General features: G+C 46.2%; 1 long non-coding RNA gene across 1 annotated transcript; it reads right to left on the reverse strand.

Annotated features, from left to right (window-relative positions):
• Window positions 1–18,472: 18,472 nt before the first annotated feature.
• LOC148122131 (uncharacterized) lies at window positions 18,473–18,915 on the reverse strand. Its single transcript, XR_015737813.1, has 2 exons — window positions 18,848–18,915; window positions 18,473–18,709 (listed from the first exon to the last, which is right to left on the reverse strand). It is a non-coding gene; the product is annotated as an uncharacterized LOC148122131 (long non-coding RNA).
• Between the last annotated feature and the right edge of the window lie 1,860 nt (window positions 18,916–20,775).

Raw genomic sequence — 20,775 nt, forward strand, 5'->3', positions numbered from 1 at the left:
ACATATACACATGTATGTATGCCTATACATGTGAGTACCTATCTATACACACATGAACACAAACATGTACACACACACACACACACACACACAAATGCTCTGGAAATGAGATAATTTTGACAGTCTTCTGGGATTCCAAAGTTAAAATCCATATAATCTTGAGCATATTTTTCTTGAGACAGGGTCTCTCAATATAGCCCTAACTGTCCTAGAACTCACCACGCAGACTAGGCTGTCTTCAAATTCACAGAGATCCACCTGCCTTTAATCCCCACTGCTAGGATTAAAAGCGTGGGCTGCCATGCCTATCTGTAATATCAAACATATTGAACCTCGAGGAATTTAGTTAATGGCTGTGCTTACAAAGAGATATTGAGTTGTGTGTACAGGCCTGTCCATGGCAGAACTGGTTGAAAGAGCCATGAGCAGGAAAATGACTGAACACACTATGGTGCATCCATCTTAAGGAGATATTAAGTGGTTTCTAGAAAACATTTTTGCATGTTGGCATGGAAAAAATACCAGAGACTTACAAAGTGAAAATCACACTGTAGAGTAATATAAACAAGATGATGCAATTCATTTGTTAAAAGAGAAAATATTATCTGGTGGAGGAAGTATACATTAAAAGAGCCGTTTTCTACAGCTCTATGCTTCTGTTGTGTGAGGGACTGGAGACTAGAACTGATCTGAAATTCACTTAAATTTAAGAGAAAAAAAAAACTTTTAAAGAAAGAAAAAGCCTTGAAAAGTGACAGAGAGGCTATGTCACAGAATGACCATAGGTGGCTGGGTATAAGGACATGCTGGATCTTGAGGCCAGTGTGGCCCATGGCTTCATGGGAATTGAGGGTGGAGCAGTATAGGGCTCTGTGGACCCTTTTGTGGCTCATCTGCTCTCTTCGCCTTTAAAGCATCCCTTTCTCTTTCTTTTGACAAAAAGACCTGCTCTCCTTTCAGGAACTACTTCCCCTCCACCCTTTAATCCGTGTTTCATGTTGAGGGATGAACCGCGCTCGACCTCCAGTTCCAAGAGCGAGCATCATCCCTGAAGAACAGTCATGATGGTTTCCTAGAGAGAGATTGCCCAGAGATGGCAGAAGAGCACCACCCAGAGAACATCTACTGCAGCTTGTGAACAACGGAGATAATCTCCTCTCAGAGCATGGCTGCCCCAGCCAACGTCTGGAACCGAGGGGTCCATCGTCACCAACGCCTTGGTAGTCTGAAAATGTAGCAAAACAGGGAGGCCGACTGTGTGATGAAAGACAGGTTCCTGTGGACATTGAACACCTGCAGGCAGTCCGCGGAAGACTCTTCCATTTTATGAGCTTGTAATCCTCACTCTTCCCTGAGCTGCTGGGAGCTGGGTCCCTCTCAGCTTCCTCACAGAATCTCAACAGATAGAAGCACCTTGGGAATTCGTTCCCCAGCTGGCGATGCCCACAGTACCCTCCGGCAGCATATTCTTACCCCATGCTTTCCGTTCTTCGGTCCCACATGTCCTCACCCAGCCTCCCACCCAGCCCAGAAGAGGAAACCGGAAAGAACAAAACCTCAGTGACACCCTTGTAGAACACCACATGCGACCCTTCATATGTATTACTCCGATTTTCAGGGTGTAAGAACTTCTGTATGGTGTCAGTGTCTTCAAGGTGACAGGGATGGGGACTGAAGAGATGGCACATGTAAGCTGCCTGCTCTGCATGAAGAGGACCTGGTTTTGTATCCTTGGGACCCACGTAAAAGTCAGGTACAGTGGCATGTGCGGGAACCGTAGCTGTGGAAGGACAGAGACAGATGAATCTCTGGAACTCATTGGCCTGCAGGTCTATAGAACTGATGGACTTCAGGATCAGTGAAAACCTGCCCCCCCCCCAAAAAAAACTAAGGTGGAGAACAACCAAGGAAGATGCCAGCATGTCCACGTGCAAAGACACATGTGCACACCACAAACACATGCACACACACTGATCCCGCGAGTCTTAATTTTAGTAGCTACAATATAGGTATCTTATCGAAGTTACGGTATAGATAGGCGTCTTATAGATAGAAGACAGTCAAGTACCAGATCTATAAATTCCAATGTTCCTTCAGAGGTCGCCACAGAGTAGCCAGTCCCAGTGATCTGCTGGGCACACCACGAAGTCACGTGACTAAGGTGCACATAACTCCACTGCAGCCACAGCTCCATAGTCTCTACTCTCAGTGCAGACGTAAATCTCTTCCACCTTTTAAGTTATTCTCTAACTCATTTGCAGACACTACCGACCTGGAAACATGGCGGGCAGGGGGAGACAGAAGATCTTTGGAGGCAGCCATATGGATCGCCTGTCACTACCGCCTGCCCCGTCATGGTCAGGACCCTGTTAGCTCAGCAAGCTCAGGAAGAGTCACTACCTCGGCATCTGCACCCCACCCTCTGCACCTCACACTCATTGCCAACTTCTCCAGCCATCTGGCGATCTTTGGATCACCTGCCCTGAGAGGAAGCCTCACTCCCTTGCCGCACCTACCACAGACCCAAACCTGTTCAACAAGCCTGACACGGAAAGTGACAGTCATAACGAGACACCTTACAAGCCGGTCTGCACAGATCAAAGGGCACAGTGAAACACCATCTGTTAGTTGTGAGCATGCCTCCTGTCACTTCTCCGCAGAGTGACAGGCTGGCAGTGATCCGTGGCAGCTATGGCTCCATGCAGTGCCCCTGTGTCTGGCTGTCAAGTTTGGCAGGACTCTGGGGACGGCAGAGGCATTTCAGTGTTAGACTTTTTGGGTCTCAACGATCTCAAAGGTGGGCCACAAAATCGAGGTGAGGCAAAACCCAAACGGAAGAGGCCTCTGGTGTATGTCACTTAGCTGCTCCTCCAGCTCCACATCTGTGTGGACTCAGGGTGCCACAGCAAACACACAGCCTGGGCCACTCATCTGAATACCTGGCTGCAACCAGGCAGACCTGGATTCGATCTGGGTATTTTCTCAAAAGATAATAGGCAAGCATGATGGGTGTAGGTGATGAGACACAGCTGTGGAAGCCGATATGGTGAGATTGTGAGAGTTTAGCCTGACACCCTTATGGGTTAAGAGGACTGGAAACTCTTTTCTTTCCCTCCCCCTCTTTCTCTTCTTCCTTCCTTCCTCTCTCTGTTCCTCCCTCCCTCTCTCCTTCCTTCCTTCCTATCTTCTTTTCTCTCCCTTCTCTTCCCTTCCTTCCTATCTTTCTTCCTTCCTCCCTCCTCTTCTTGCAGTGCTAGGGTTGGAAGACAAGGCCTTGCCTGGCACATGCTCAGCAAACACTGCCACCGAACCACATTCCCAGTCAGGTACTTTCTTCCAGCAGGTCACTGGTCCCGGTCGTGTGGCTCGACTCCCCATAACTACCTCCCAGCGTCCCATCTCTGTACACACTTGGAGAAGATACATTCAAGCATGGCACTGACACAAGGCCTTCTCTGGCTTTGCTGAAAGCCCAGTGGATTTGCAGTTGTGCACGATATACCGAAGCCCACACGGTCGGCAAGGGTGAGCCACGGCACTGACTGTGGGAAGCTGAAAGAAAGAGCCACTGGCAAGTAAGCCTTCAGCCTACAGTCAGGATCAGGCTTATGCAGACTGCTTTTCCAGCTTTTCTTCTTTTGCTCTGAATACATTCTCCTGAAGCCCCTGCCCCAGGCTCCCCTGGCGCATTGTACCATTTTCTCTTCTGTTTGATCTTCCTTATTTCAATCCACCCTACACACCAACCACCACCTCTGCCTAGACGTGGGTTTTCTGGATACAGAGAAACAGGGTCAAACAATCTTGGTATTTACTCCCAAAAGGTAGAGTGCCAGCATGAGGGGCTGCCAGCGGTGAGAGCACTGAGATCGGATCTGTTATCTCTATCGTCCAGCCAGCTTCCCCGTGTCTGCAGAGACTGCCTCGAAGTCTACCCACTGTGGCCCTATGTCTGTTAGGTAGATATTGTGTCTAGAAAGTTTCATAACCTCCCCAAACAGCACCTCCATCTGGGGGGCGAGTGTTCAAACATGAACCCATGGAGGAAGACATTATGATTTACAGCACGGTAGACTTGCTTCATTTCTTGTACTGCTGTTTCTATTTTTCATAACTTTAGACTTTTTCTTTTAGGGACCATGGGATTTTCTTCCTTCCCTCAATATCTAAAACCTAAAATAGGTCTCTATTGCCTTACTCATTTAATCTGCCTGAGTAAATTCAGATTGTATATAATAAATGAATTAGAAGAAAGTCATATTCATTTTTAACTAGAGATGTAAGTCTTTAGGATCTGGAAACAGAAGTAAAATTACAAACTAATTTTCTGTGAGTTCAAGCCAGCCTAGTCTACATAGAGAGTTCTGGGACAGTCAAGGCTATGTAGAGAGACATTGCTTCAAATAGATAGGTAGGTAGATTAGATAGATAGATAGATAGATAGATAGATAGATAGATAGATAGATAGATAGATAGATAGATAGATGATACAGATTGTTAATGGAAAATGTTTAAGGTAGCTTGTCTAATTTATCGATAGATAGATAGATAGATAGATAGATAGATAGATAGATACATACATACATACATACATACATACATACATACATACACACATACATACATACAAATTGTTCATGGAAAATGTTTAAAGTAGCTTGCCTAATTGATAGATAGATAGATAGATAGATAGATAGATAGATAGATAGAAATTGTTAATAGAAAATGTTTAAGGTAGCTTGTCTAATTTATAGATAGATAGATAGATAGATAGATAGATAGATAGATAGATAGATAGATAGATAGATAGAAATTGTTAATAGAAAATGTTTAAGATAGCTTGTCTAATTTATCAATAGATAGATAGATAGATAGATAGATAGATACATACATACATACATACATACAAATTGTTCATGGAAAATGTTTAAGGTAGCTTGTCTAATTTATCTTTCCCAAAAGCAAATATGTATACATGGGAGTGCCATTTTGGCTCTCACGTTACAGGGACCAGCCTTTAAGATAGACACCCCTCTCCTTGCCTCACTGATCCTCCAGGAAGGCCCCAGACTCTTCCCATACTGGACATGCTGGCCAAAACCACCACTAGCCTATGGCGCAGATGAAGGGGCGGAACCCCAAGGCAACCTGGAGAATAATAGCATTGCAGCTCCTTTGTTCCTCCTCACCCATTCATTCTAAAGGATGCTCAGCTGTCACACTAGGAGGACAACTGAAACCAAGTGACAAGGAAGTAAGGCCACTTGCCCACAGCTTGTCCTGTGAGTGAGCCACACCCCAGTCAACCTTTCAGAGAACTACACACAATGGCAACTTTCTGAAGGAAGCTGGACCAGACCATTTACCTAGGCCTCTGCTGTGTTCCTGAGCCAAAGACTCTCCGTTGTCACAGGCTGGGGGTGAAGCTCCGTGCTACAGCGCTTGGCGAGCCGGCAAGAGGTTGAGGAGCTGTTCCCCAGCACCACCAGGAAAGCAGAGGGGAGCTCTCTGATGCCGAAAGGGTTCAGTGTTGTTGAAACAGAATTTGGGGATGGTCTGTTGTGTGTCATTTCATGACAGTTCTAGCTTCACATGGAGGTTTGCTGCCTGGAGACGTATCTTGGCAGAGCGTTGCTGCAAGGCCCTGGGTTCCATCTGGGGAACAAAAGGAAATGATTACTTATGTAAAGAGTGAGCTGTTTCTGTGACCAACTAGACAGTTGGGAGCGCGGTGGAAAAGTAAGCGACTCTATGGAAGAAGGGTCTCAGTAAATTGCCAACAGTGACCTGGACTAAGTGACCTCATTTGCACAATCTGGGGAAAATATTCCGAAACTCAATCCCTGGGAAGAGCACACTATCAAAGGCACCATAGTTTTAGGTCTTGCTGATTTGTACGGAGATCACAGTATCTGTGTTACTCTTGTGGCATATGGCGAAAGCAAGCTAAAGGGATTGTCTGTGTCAGCATCTAGTCCAAGCCAGTGTCACCTCTCACCCAAATGACACTGAGCCTCCAATTAGTGTCCTCACGATCTCTCTGTCCCAGTATGTTCTGACAGAAGCCAATGTTGTCTTGTTTAGTTTCTGACCCAGGGCATCTCTATGTGGCCCTGGCTGTCCTGGAACCAGCTATGTAGACTATGCTGGCCTTGAAGTCACAGGGATCTGCCTGCAACTGCCTCCTAAACGCTGGGGTTAAAGGTGTGTCCCATGTCCAGCATAATATTGCCTTTTTAATGTTCATGTCTACCACTGATTCAAAAATGCTCCCTTGTTCTCCGATGGAAGCAAACCAAAGCGAGGCCTCAAGCAGGGCCTTAGGGCCTCACGCTTTGGCCCTGCCTTCATCCTCCAGCCTCAACCCATAGCAATCTCTATGTCCTTCCTGATCCTTCATGTTCCAGTAGCTTTTTTCAAACTAAGTTGCCTTATCTGAGCTTGTCTCATCTCATCCCAGTTCTGAGCCTTTGCACACACAAGCCCTACAAGCTGGCTCACCTCTCCAGTGCCCCCCCCCACCTCCCGCATCCTCTCTCCAAACTCCATCCTTATCCTTAAGCTCCGTGTCAGAGAAGGAAGTTGAGGAAGCCCTTTATTGATGCCTTCACGTAGGAAAGATTTCTAGTCGCCGGTTTATTGGAATCCTCTGCTCCCTTCCAGTTTTGACTGAGAAATTACTTAATTCAAGTGTCTCCCACACCCACTGTGAACAGAGTCACCCATGCTGTGCTTGTGTTCTGCACAAAAGGAAACTTGGCTGATATCAGTGGCCAATAAGATTCATCCTGGGCTCTGCCTTCCAAACCGTACATCACACGTCAAGTCTACATCACACATCTTTTCATTCTTCTGTTAGTGGGGTGGAATGGGTCATTTATAGCATGTGTTTTTCATCTGGGCCACCAATGCAGCCCCCACAACTGCCTGCAGAAAATGTTGAAAAAACTAGTCACTTAAGTTTCTCATTTATTGACTGAAGGTCAGTTCAACCAGAGCCTTCCCTGATTTGGGGATATTCTAAATGCATCGAAGAATCATCTTTCACATCTGCTCAAGTTTTCTATAGTCCGGCACTGTCACCGAGTACTCCTGTAACTACAAGTGCCCATGGAGAGGGCATTACACCAAATGCATGAAGTCTGCATGTGAATTCATTTAATCACAATTAAAGGCTGGTTGCTTTACAAGAGCCCGAAAGAGAAGTGGGTTTTAAAGGGAAGATAGTTCCATCAACTTTCAGATGACTCTCAGATTCCCTGAAACAGCATTCTTTTTCCACTGCAAATGAAATTATTTGAAAGTTAATTTTTCTACCATGAAATCTTCCAAGACACCAAGGTACAGGCATGGCCCTTTCTCTCATTCTATTTTTCCAAACATACTTTTAACTGGGAGTCTCTAGGTTGAGGGGTCCGCACGTTAATACAAGTTAGAGAGTGTTAGTCTTCATGTGTGATTGTGCTCACATTCAGCCCTCGTGATCGTTACAAGAACAAACCCCAGCTGCTTCAATAATCATCCACGTGAGTGGAAGGGCAGGAGTGATGTGGTCACAGTTTCTGGCTTTGCCATGTTTTGCACAGATATAATCACGCGAACATGTAACACCACGTGATATAGGCGCCCCGGCTCCACAGGCTCAGCATGGCCGAGTGCGCCTGCACTCCCCAGATTCCAGTCCAGCTTGTTCACTCTCCTCTGATTCCTACAGAGATGGCTTCCTGGTTCCTATTGAGGAGTTCGCTGTCATATTCAGGCCTTTGTGTATTAAGTTGCTGCCCTTTAGCTCCGTATCACCTCATCTCAGAATCTTCTGTGGCTGTCTTCACTACAGCGAGCCAGTAAACACCGAGGCTTAGGTTTCCACTATCATATTGTGCACAGCCTACAGGCTGAGCTGTGCCAGGCCCTGCAGAAAAGGCAGAGCACAGCAGAGACATCGGACCCAGGCTTTCCACCTCAGTTCTGGGAAAGACAAACCATCGACTATTAGGGAGAACTGTGGTCACGAAGGGCTGAGTGACCTGGGGCAGCAAGTGTGAGCAGCAGGTGTGAGCAGCTGGTGTGAACAGCGCTTAAGATGAGACTACAGACACAAAGAGGAATCAACTGCCCAGAGATGGCCAAAGTTGTTGATTTGTGCAAAGTCATCAAACTGGCACAGAAGCCAAAATCTATGGTAGGAGATGAGAGACGACCCATGCAGTCCTTGTAGTCAGAGCTTTAGGCCAGAGAGACTGCTTTGCCTTCCAAGTGCAGTAAGAAGCCTTTGGAAAGCCAGGTGGTGGTGGCGCACGCCTTTAATCCCAGCACTCGGGAGGCAGAGGCAGACGAATGTCTGTGGGTTCGAGGCCAGCCTGGTCTATAAGAGCTGGTTCCAGGACAGGCTCCAAAACTACAGAGAAACCCTGTCTCAAACAAACAAACAAACAAAAAACAAAAGTGAAAACAAAAACAAACAAACAAAAAAGAAGCCTTTGGAAGTGTGGAGGCAGCATGGTCATGGGGAAGAATGTGGATTTTTTTGTACTGATAGTGAAAGCTGAAGTCAGAAAGGAAACCCAGTGCTGATGGGGAACTTAGACTGAGTTGAGCTTTTAGTCTCCAACAGAGCCACCCTCCCAGGGCCATATTCCTTGTCACAGTCCTGGCCTTTGGCAGCACCCTAAAAAAAAAAAAACAAAAACCAAGAAAACTGTCAATGTTTTTCCAGACCTGATCTCCCAAATGTCACCTCTGGGTGTTGGACAAATGGGAATGGAGGATGAGGAAGGCATAAAGGGGAATCCTGAAAGTCAGGGTTTTATTGTTCTTAATTTTTCCCCTTATAGCTGAAGAAACATGGCTTCCCTAAACAGAGATCACAAAATCAGATGCATCAGCCTGGCCCAGCTCCAGAGTCAGGCCAACAAGCCTGCTGCCGCCACCACCACCACCCTGCTTCCTGAAGTCTCACTGGAGTACCAGGCTTTGCATCTGTAGAAAGTAAAAGAAAGCACACAAGCATCACACATAGTTTGTTGCTAGGCACAGCATCAGCATGCCCTTCCCCGCGTGAAAACTTGGTCCAGGCACGAGTTTCCAGGGCAGTCAGAGCAGATGTCTTCGATGCCCTTCACATGCCGTTCAACCCCACCATGCCTGGGTGAGCCTTTGAAGCCCATCCAATCTTACAGAACTGCTTTTCTGAGCGAGACATCTCTGAGAAGTTCAATTGTGCTTGAGTCTGAAATCATTTGCCATTTTCCTGTCCCTAACACACAAGTCTCTGTGTGTTGATCTAACCAATTGGTAGTGTTTTGAGTAATACATCATGAGGCCAATGGCGCCTTAACGATGTATTACATTAATATATCATCAAAGCCATGGCATTGTTATGATATATTACTTTAATACATCATTGGAGTGCCATAGCTTTAATGATGGATTACTCAAAACCATAGCAACAGCTAGAAAGATCAAGATAAGTTTTGTATTTTTAAACTTATTCTCAGTAAATATGATTTTTTTTCTTAAGTTTCCACAGTAAAGTATGTGTTCAAAGGAAATATGAGACCATGGGTCCTGGTGATAAGCAGCGCCAGGCTGTTTCCTTGGTTGACCTTCTGCACTGTTTACTTACTCAACACCCAAATCTATACCTATTTCAAAATTTATTTAAAAATATCTAACCAGGCATGGTGGCTCATACCTCTAATTCCAGAATTTGAGAGTCTGAGGCAGGAGGATTGCTGTGATATCAAGGGTGGCCTGGGCTATTTAGGAAAACCCTTTCGCAAAAAAGTAAGCATGAGCTGGAGAGATGGCTCGGCAGTTAAGAGCACTTCCTGCTCTTGCAGAGGACCCAGGTTTGGTTCCCAGCACCCCTGTGATGACCAACTGTCTATAACTCCAGTTCTAGGGAATTCAACACCCTCTTCTGGCATCCACATACATACACACAAGCAAATATCCATATGAAATAAAAATAAAATCTTTAAGTAAATAAACAAAAGTAAAGTGCACATTCAATCTCACAAAAACAACATCCCTATTGAACAAAGAATTTGGTAAGATTGCCAGAGTTCTACAATTACACGTCTATAGTGGCTTCCTCTTCTGATGAGCATCTATGCCTTTTCTAACACACTTTCAACAGGATCCTAAACTGTCTAAATGGTGGCATCCCTCAGTAAACTGTTAGGGGTGTTTTTGCTTTTATACAACAATACTTTATAAGCTAGACATGGTTGCTCACACCTATAACCCCAGCACTTGAAAGGCTGAGGCAGGAGGATTACTGCCTAAGCAACAAAGTGAGACCTCGTTTCAGAAAAAAACAAAAGGAACAACCTTCCTGATCTGCCAGTATCTCTACATTTTCCTCCCAATGATCATACAAGTGTGAGGACATACACATGCAGAAGGAGGAGGAAGCATAGATAGATAGATAGATAGATAGATAGATAGATAGATAGATAGACAGACAGACAATAAGTGCATAGATAGATGATAGATAGGTATGATGTGAGATTCCCCTCTGTATGCTGCGAATAGGTTTTAATACCATTGGTTAATAAATTGTTTTGGCCCATGGCAGGGCAGGATATAGCAAGGCAGAAAATCCAAGATAAAGGACAGCAAAGTCAGAGAGATGCCATGTAGCTGGCAAAGGAGAAAGACACTAGAACCTTGCCTATAGGCCACAGCCTCATGGTGATACACAGATTAATAGAAATGGGTTAATTTAAGATATAAGAGCTAGCGAGGAATATGTCTAAGCTATTGGCCAAACAGTGTTGTAATTAATATAGTTTCTGTGTGATTATTTGGTCCTAAGTGACCAGAAAACAAACAAGCTCTCTCCATTTACATTGGTAGGTGAGTGGGTGGATGAATAGATGGATAGAAAGGGGTAGAAATGATAGATAGATAGATAGATAGATAGATAGATAGATAGATAGATAGATAGATAGATCTCTTCTAACTAGTAGCCTTGAGCTTTCAGTAGTCTTGGCACAATAAAAACTGGCCAAGACACAAGAGTAGTAGAACTGAACGCATTACAACAGATAAAGTATTAGTATGAATAAGAGATTTTTTAAAGCATATTTCGTGGTAAATCTCAAGTGTTTAACCAGAGTGAGGTTCTACTAAGAAATGGTATGAACAGCAAGCACGTATGTAGTATAGAAATACACACAAGCACATGCATGAGTGCATGCGTGTGTACCCAGAAAACCAGACACTGGGGTCAAGTAGCTTAACCCAAGCAAGCCTCCTTAATGAAGACCCTGAGATTTTAATAACCACAGCTCTTTGAATTAAACTTTTAAAAGTTGATTCTTAAGACAACTCAGAGCCAGGTATACTGATGTGAATCTGTAATCCCAGAGAAGGTGAGAAAGGGATAGCAGGTTCAGGTCAAGATCCTGGGGTACATGAGACCTTGTCAAAGAAGAGAGGAGAGGGCGAAATAATGCTTGGTGTGACTGTATACTTGGGAGAATGAGTCAAGAGGGTCTTATCATCTTAATCATGAGGTTTTTCTTTTAGGATACCAACCAGCTCCCAAATCATAACACGGAGACTTATTATTAGTTTTTAATGCTCTGCCTACCTTAGGCTCATTTCTGGCTAGCTCTTTTAACTTAAATTAACCTGTTTCTCTTTATCTGCCTTTTGCCTTGGGGCTTTTTACCTTTTCTTACTTTCTTGCTGTCTCTATGTCTGTCTTACTGATGACTGCCTGGCTTCTGCCTAAGCATGTACCCTGTCCTCTCCTCCTTCTCTCGTTCTTCCTCCCCAAGCCTAGATTTCTCCTCCTATTTATTCTCTCTTCCTGGCAGCCCCTCCTATCCCTCTCCTGCCTAGTTATTCGCTGTCTAGCTTTCTATTCGACCAATCAGATGCCTTAGGCAGGTACAGTGAACCTGATGAAACATATCTTTACATAACTTAATACACATCCTTACATCATTAAACAAATGCAGCATAAACAAAAGTAACACCCCTTTACACAGTTAAAGTAACATTCTGTAGCATAAACAAACACAACACATTTTTGTCTAGTTAAAATAATATTCCACAGCACTTGACCATGAGTTCAAGGCCAACCTGGGCCCTGATACCATTTCAAACAAAGGAAAAATGGGGTACTGATTACAGTTATGATATCAGCACCCCAGAAGCTGAAGCAGGAGAATCCGAAACCCAAGGGCAGCTTGAACTACACATAGAAACCTGGGCTCAGGAAACCAAGGACTGGGGATGGAGCTCAGTGGTATGGGCTTGTCTAGCATGAACAAGGCCTAGGGTTCCAGTCCAGTACTGCATATAAATAAATACAATAAAAATAAGTGTACAATCAGTTATTTAGAGAAAAGTAATCCATTTCCAAGCAGAAGTAAGAGCATGTCCCTGGAGTCTCTGAGATGGTGTAGGAGTTCCTTCTGTTTGTGTGTTGCTTTCATTGGTTAATGAATAAAGAAACTGCCTTGGCCTAGTTGATAGGGTGGAACTTAGGTAGGCAGAGAAGACAGAACTGAATTCTTGGAGGAAGAAAGCAGAGTCAGAACTGCCATGGATCCACAGCCGGAGGTAGATGTCCTGAAACTTTTCTGGTAGACCATGACCTCATGGTGATACACAAATTGATAGAAATGGGTTAAGCTAATATGTAAGAGTTAGCCAATAAGAAATAGAGCTAATGGTCCAAGCAGTGTTTTAATTAATACAGTTTCTGTGTGGTTATTTCGGGTGTAAGCTAGTCAGGTGGCTGGGACAAACAAAGGGCCCCCCTCTCCTTGCAACACTGAGCTTGTCTCTCAGGGTGGGTTCAATTGGAGAGCTGCCGCCCAGCACCCACACTTCGATGGTCACTGTATCTCTCTTACTCCACTCTGTCGGGTCAGGCCATCTGAGGTCCATCTCAGGGCCAAAAAGTCTTTCCTCATCCCACGACCTGATTTGGGAATTGAATTCTCTCTCTTCATCGAGGTTGAGGGACGGCTGTGAGTGTGCCAGCTGCAGAACAGATGCAGCGAGGAGGGATGATTCAGCACACACTGCTTCCCGCCTGCCCCGTGCTCAAGACCAAAGATCTGCTTAGTCTCAATCGGCACACAGAGAGAAAAGGGCTGGGGAGAACCTGGGGAGATTCACACTGAAGACAGAGAACAGCAAAGACCCTCACCGGGAATATGACACTCCAATATGGTTGGACCAGAGGAAAATAAGGTGCCAAAGGTGCTTGCAGTTTGATCTAGGAGATAAAGAGAGAAAGTGGTCACTTGTCCCGCACTACTGTCTCGCCAGCAAGAACCACGCGGTACACATAGGATACTTCTGCAGTAAAGCTTTAATGCCCCTTGGGAGAGCGGGCATCAGCCAACATGGCGGAGACCCAGATAAGATGGAACCCATCCCTTATATAGGAAACAGACCCTGCTTTGGACGTGTCACTCTTTGATTGGTTCACTGCCCATTATCCCAGATGATGCCTCGGGAGTAGGCAGGGACGCAGCGGTAGAGAGTTACCAAGCACGTGCGCTGGGATTAAAGGCGTGTGCTACATCACCTTGAACTCACAGAGATCTGCTTGTCTCTGCCTCCCAGGCATTGGGACCAAAGGCGTATACTACCACGCCTTGAGGTCACAGAGGTCAATCTGCCTCTGCCGCCCGGGCATCAGGACTAAAGGCGTGTACCACCACACCTTGGGGTCACCGAGGTCAATCTCTACCTTTGTTCCTAGAAGCAATGGAGAATGTGGTCCGGCCCTCCACAGTCACTTATACACCACAATGAACCCCAAGGTACCAAGAGTCCCCAGAGGCGTACGAAGTACTGAGTGGCCCCCCAAAGCTCAGCAACACATTCAGAGGAACTCATTATTGGGGTGGTGATCATTTCGTGGAAAGCAGCCACTCTCCCCATCTTCTGTTCTGGGCCCCGATGATGCTTTTTTTAAAGCCACAGCCTAAAGCTCTCCTCCTCCAGGAAGCCTTCTTGCCTTCCCCGAGCCTGGGCATAATTCCTTTACTTCTGATCCCTTGCAGCTGACAGCCCCTTCACTTATTTTACTCTTTATATTATCACCCTTCTATAATACATCCAATAACTTCAACTTCAAGAACTTTGGAGGGCTGGGGTAGATTGTCAGACAGTCAAGTGCTTGCCATGCAAACACGATGGAGTTCATCTTCAGTACATGTGCATGCATGCACACACACACACACACACACACACACACACACACACACCCTGTGGGGACATAAGTGCCTTCTCTGGGCGAGATGAGAAGTAGGAGGTGTGAAAGCATTAGCCTTTAGGCCAGAAGATAAAGCTCGTAACACACACACTGCTCTTGCAAAAGCACCTTTTATAAAGTAGCTGCTTTATAAAAGGGGGTCCACAAAGTCAGAAGAGACTTTATTGTCATACTCACCGTAAAGGCTGAGGACATTCCCAACACCTTCATGTATATTTCTATGGGTCTGAGCTATGGACAAACTGGCTGTGTCAGTTACAAGCAAAGATAAAGGAAGTGGCGTCAGGTGAAGCTCTGGCCCTAGTCCTTTAAACAGACTTGTAAAATAAAATATTTATCTCCCAACTTCTGGCCTCTTTTCTCATTCCTACCTAAGTCATTTTTTCCTGGAGTTAAACATGTTGCATCATTTTAATGCATCATTATAGAGAAATATAGTTAGCACTAGCCAGAGAGAACACGCAATCTGCAGTTGGCTCTAAAGCACACACACACACATACCATGTGCACTACACAGTTTGGTAACTTCAGTCTGAGTTTCAAAACGGAGTTAGGAGCTGACAGGTCACTAAAGCGTTCTTTAGGAGGCGCGATGACTGGCCAGTCTCCTGAGGACACACATCTTTCTGTCCACACCAATTCACAATCGCTGTCAGTAAACCAAAATTCACGTGTGTGGAAAAAAAAAAAAAGACTCTGTCTTATTTCTACAAACCAGGCACTCGCTCAGAGAGGACCAAATTTCCACGATATTAGAAAAAGTCCCTCCCTGCCAAGCCACTCATCTTTAAGCATTGAAAACTGCACCCTTCCTGCATGGCATCCTTGCAAAGCCATCTGCCAGAGAGCTGGTGGCTGCAAAGTTGAGTTAGCAGTCTAGCACGCTCACACAGTCAGTCAGCTTTTCTACGCCCCACGTGGAATGCACGCCTTCCTCTCTTGACTAATTCAAAACTACACAGGAACGCTTGACAGGAAAAACACGCATGAAAACTCCCCTTCCTGTCAAGGCCAGGATGCAGCATTTTGACTTCGCAACCAGTGATCAGATTCCTTTCCTTTTCTACTTTCCAACGACCGGGTGCCCGCGGAGAGAAGCAGCGGGACTCTACACTTCCGAAATTTCACGGCTGGTGCATTCATTAGGTGGAACAAAGTGATGTCCACGTGACATTCTTCAGAGGCCAAACACTTCTCCGCAGGAAAAGAAAGATGTAGCCGGCCCTTATAGCTTCCCTGGTAGCTTTAGTCTCCTCTTGCCCTTCCTTCCTGCCCGTGCCACATCCTTTGTTACCAAGATAGCTTGTTTACAAACTCGCAGCTCAGTTACTGAAAACAAGTGGCCCGGGTTTCACCTGGGGTGTGAGCCAGACGCCAACACAAGCTCCAAGGAAGAAGCTGTGCTCAGCCTCGGGTTCTAGTGAGAAAAATCGGAATTTACAAAATTGTTCCTGGATTGGAGAGTTTCTCTAGAGTAACAGTTGTACTGTGCAAATTACAGATGTTTTGAATTTAGTCTCTCTTGTTTGTGATCTCCCATAACGTTATAGATTATGGAAAACAATGTATCCACATAGTACTTTTCTAAGTACCATCTGCACATCTCATCAAAAACCAGGGCATTTACCATGTGCCCTGTTCACAATGCATGAGGCCATCTCCCCACAGCTCAGCCATCCTTTGAGTCCTGACCCTTGCTCCTCCCCGGGAACACTCTCCCTCCACCTTGGCCAGGCAGGGGAGTGAGCTATTTGTAACCAAGTTTCAAACCAAGCTACGATTCCTCCAGGAAGCCTCCCCTGACGTCCACAGCTTTACCAGGGTTAATGTGTTTCCTCTGTGCCCCCGCAGTCCAGGGCACTGCCTCTTAGCGGAATATTTATCACCTGGCAGTGAAAATGGCCACTTCCTTCTCTAACTCCCTCCTAAGAGTGAGGTTACTTGGGGACGCGCGCCGCACCTACAGGGCTAGGCAAAGACGACACACTCTGTGCACCTCCATGCAGTCACTGAATGTGACCCCGGAATGTAAACATTCTGAGAAGGTATGGAGAACAGTTAGGGCTTAATTCTACTGCAACAGCCCAATGCCCACTCACCTGCTTCCCTTCAGCCACGGGTTCCGGGCCACGTGCTCCCTCTAGTCTTTGAACAGCCCCAGTTCTTTCCCGCTTAAGATTTCATTCTCTGGGTCTTCAGGGGACCAAATGCTGCCAGTCGTTCAGGTCTTGAGTGTCGCCCTCAGAGTCACCGAGAGGGGCCTAGGGACAACCTGAGCACGCGATTTCTATGTACGGCTCACGGCTCACGTTACCATTGGATCATGGCGTTCCCTCTCATTAGAATTTCAATGAAGATGGACAGAGATGATGCTTATATTATCCTCAGCTGGACGATATGCAGGAAGTGAGAGATCTTGGAACACTCGACCCTAAACGGGATGTCTCCATCAAATCCCTCCCCGCAGAGGTCAGAGAACCCTGCAGAAGAGAAGGCAGAAAGAACCTAAAACCCAGAGGGAATGGAGGACGCCAGGAGAACAAAGCCCTCTCAGTCAACAAGATCAAAGTACGCGTGAACGCACAGAGACTGAGGCAGCCCGCACAGGGCCTGCGTGGGTCTGCGTCAGATGGGGTCCTAGAGCTGAAAAGAGAATCAGCACATGCCTCCGTCCCTAACCCAGAAGCTCTCTCCAGTTGATAACCACTTGCTAATGAAAATGTGGTTTTCTCCAAGGGTGTCTCGCAAGGCAAACAAACTACTCTGTAGGCTACATAGATGGCCAACAGAAAGTGAACTCAGTGGCACCTTTGGTGGTTCCTTGTCTCATAATGTCATGTCAGAGCTTTTTAAAAATCTTTTTTATTTTTAGTTTTAATTTGTTTATTTTTATTATACATGGCAATGCCTGCATATATGTCTGTGGGAGGCTGTCAGATCCGCTGGAACTGGAGTCACAGAGAGTTGTGAGCAGCTATGTGGGTGGCAGAAAATTGAACCTGGGTCTTTGAACGAGCAGCCAGTTCTCTAAGCCACTGAGCCATCTCTCTAGCCCATTATTTTTAGTTTATTTATGTTTTTATTTATTCGTTTTTTTCTCTCTTTTTGCCCTTCTGGGACGATGGGACTCCTGGGTGTACAAATGAGTGGCTCTCTGTGTCTAAATCTGTTTCTTTCTTGTGCCTTTTCTTGGCTCTTGTCCTTCTGATTGTCCAGTCTTCTTCCAATCTGTTAGTTTTTGCTTTGTTTCATTTTATTTTATCATTATTCCTTATAAGACTGTTTTCTAATGAGAGACAGAAGTATATGGATTCAGACGAGAGGAGAGACAGGGAGGAAACTGGGAGGAGTAGAGGAAGGGGAAACCATAACCAAGATATATTATGTGAAGGAGGAAAAAAAATCTATTTTCAGTAAAAGAAAACATTAAGGGCTGGAGAGATGGCTCAGAGGTTAAGAGCACTGGCTGTTCTCCCAAAGGTCCTGTGTTCAATTCCCAGCAGCCACATGGTAGCTCACAACCATCTGCAATGAGATCTTGTGCCCTCTTTTGGCCTGCAGGCTTATGCAGACAGAACTCTGAATACATAATAAATCAATCTTTTTTAAAAAAGAAAAAGAAAAGAAAAATTTGGATCAAAATTTATTATGAAATTATTCAAGAATGCTTCAAGATCAGCTCAGGGAATCTCTGGGTGGACAGCGTGCCGTGAGGGCGCAGTTTCTCACTTTGGGCTTGCAGTGTCTCAGAGGAGAACTGTCTCTCATGGTCTCGGGTGTTGGAACTCAGCACCAGCTGGTGCCGCCTGTAGATGTTAGATGCAGCACCCTTCCTGGAGGAGGTCGTCACTGGGGGTGTGCCTGGATAGTAACAGCCTCCTGCCTCTTCCAGGTCACTCTTTCTCTCTATGCTTATGCTCAAAATGGGACCCCTCGGCTTCTTGGTCCAGCCACCGTGCTGGTCACTGGTTACCACGCTTCCTTGTCATGGTAGACACCAGTCCCTCTGTAACTGTAAGCCCAAATAAACTCTTCCTACTATAGGTTGTTTGGTGGGCAGTTTAAATGAGAACAGCCCCCATAGGGCTCATGGACTTGAATGTTTGGTCCTCAGGGAGTGGCACTACTTGAGGGGGATTAGGAGGTGTGGCCTTTTTGGAGTAGGCATGTGTCCCGCGCTACCGTCTCGCCAGCAAGAACCACGCGGTACACATAGGATACTTCTGCAGTAAAGCTTTAATGCCCCTTGGGAGAGCGGGCATCAGCCAACATGGCGGAGACCCAGATAAGATGGAACCCAACCCTTATAAAGGAAACAGTCCTCGCTTCTGACGTGTCACTCTTGGATGGGTCCACTGCCCATTATCCCAGATGATGCCTCGGGAGTAGGCAGGGACGCAGCGGTAGAGAGTTACCAAGCACGTGCGCTGGGATTAAAGGCGTGTGCTACATCACCTTGAACTCACAGAGATCTGCTTGTCTCTGCCTCCCAGGCATTGGGACCAAAGGCGTATACTACCACGCCTTGAGGTCACAGAGGTCAATCTGCCTCTGCCGCCCAGGCATCAGGACTAAAGGCGTGTACCGCCACACCTTGGGGTCACAGAGGTCAATCTCTACCTTTGTTCCTAGAAGCAATGGAGAATGTGGTCCGGCCCTCCACAGGCATGGCTTTATTGAAGGAAGTGTGTCACAGGGGGTGGGCTTTGGGGTTTCAAAAGCCCAAATCTGATCCAGTCCCAGTGTCTCTCTCTTCCTGCTGCCTGTGGGTTCCAATGCAGAACTCTCAGCTACTACTTCTCCAGCCCCGTGTCTGCCTGTGCATCACTGTGCTTCCCACCATGACGATGATGAACGAAACCTCTGGAACTCTCAGCCAGCCATCAGTTAAATGCTTCCTTCTCATAGGAGTTGCCTTGGCCATGGTGCCCTTCACAGCAGCAGGACGGTAAGATCCCTGGCTGTGGTGGTTGACACAGCAGCAGACAACTCTTTACATTCCTCAGTCACTCTAGGTGATAGCAGGGCTGTGGTACCTGGAAGGACCTTGGGTACCTTCTATAGCTGACGGTTGAGGTGCGGACCTGCTCGGAAGGGGAGGTCACATCATGGGGAAGGCACATTCAATCTACACCTGAGTACATGCAGACCCTCCATCTGCCCAAAGGTTAGCACAAAGAAACCTCAGAAGGGGACCAGGACAAGGTTCTCAATGAGAACTGCCATGGGGGTAACTTTTACCAGAATATTTTACATCAGTCAGTGAGCTCAGAAATTTGTACCTCTTGGTGCTTTCTGGAAGACAAGCCTCTGGAGGAGACCTCGGGGCTTCTCGGAGCCCATGCTGGTTCCAGGACCTGCAGCAGCACCCATGAGACACACCGGAAACCTCTCTCCATCCCAAGGTCTTTAATCAAGCTAACAAATATCATCCTTATACCTTCACAGGGCAGCCTGCCTCCCTGCTTCCGGAGAGATTTAGTCTGGAGAGCTAGTGTTGCACTGGGCCTCAGAACCAGCAATGGCTCAGTTAACCATCCTAGGCCAAGCTGAGTGAAACAGTCCAGCTGAGATGACTCTGAGCCTAGGCTCCTCTGCTCACCAACTGTGTCATCTGAGACAAACTACCTTACGTACTATTTTTTTTAAAATCTGTCATGAAAGAATCAGGGCTAGGGAGATGACTCAGTGGGTGAGAACACTCGTGGGTGAAAGCGTGAGGACCTAGATTCAGATCTCCAGCAGCCATAACCAAAAAGCAGAAACAAAAACAGGCATGGTTACAGGCAGGTGTCTCCAGTCTATAGGGCGGGGACAGAGATGGGAAGATCACTCAGCCTCACTGGCCACCAAGCTTAGCTCCAGGTTCAGTAAAGACCCTGTGCTGAGGGACTAAGCTGGAGGCCGGTATAACAGCACACACTCCTCTGTCCTCACACCTACATGTGCATCACACATAGAAGAGAAATGATACCATCTCAACATGATTGCCAGGGCTCACAGAGGTGAACCAACTAAATTCGCTAAGGTGTATGAAGCCTTTCGCCAAGAGGAAAGGGTCAATAAATCATGACAATTAAAATTGTTGTCCTCCTCAGTAGGTTAAAGAGGCTGCTCTAGCGTCCTAACCTTGCTGACGAGAGAATGGTGGCTCTAAATGTTCGGTTACACGAACCCATTTCTCAAAGAACTTTGTCCAAAGTCCCAACCCCACGTGGCTGCACTCTGGTCCTCTGGTTCCCTCTGCGACGCTGTTTAGCAGTTACGGGTGGATAAGCTGATATGGCATTTTATTAAGAGCATGGCAGTACTTCTCTAAGCGGAATTATATGATGTATCCGCAGGATGAGGCTCTCCACTCTTGGGCTATAATTAGGTAATGTCCATTAAATAGCAGTTGCACAATTTCCTTGTAACTTACTGGCATGCCAAATTATAAGACTGTGTTTTTGAAAATGTTTTTGCCTGTGTTATTTTTCCTCTGAGTCCCATTGAAGCCCGAGTCTCTTGAACTAGAACAC

This window comes from Myodes glareolus, chromosome 5 (genome assembly GCF_982192425.1).
Source record: "Myodes glareolus chromosome 5, mMyoGla1.1, whole genome shotgun sequence".
NCBI lineage: Eukaryota > Metazoa > Chordata > Mammalia > Rodentia > Cricetidae > Myodes > Myodes glareolus.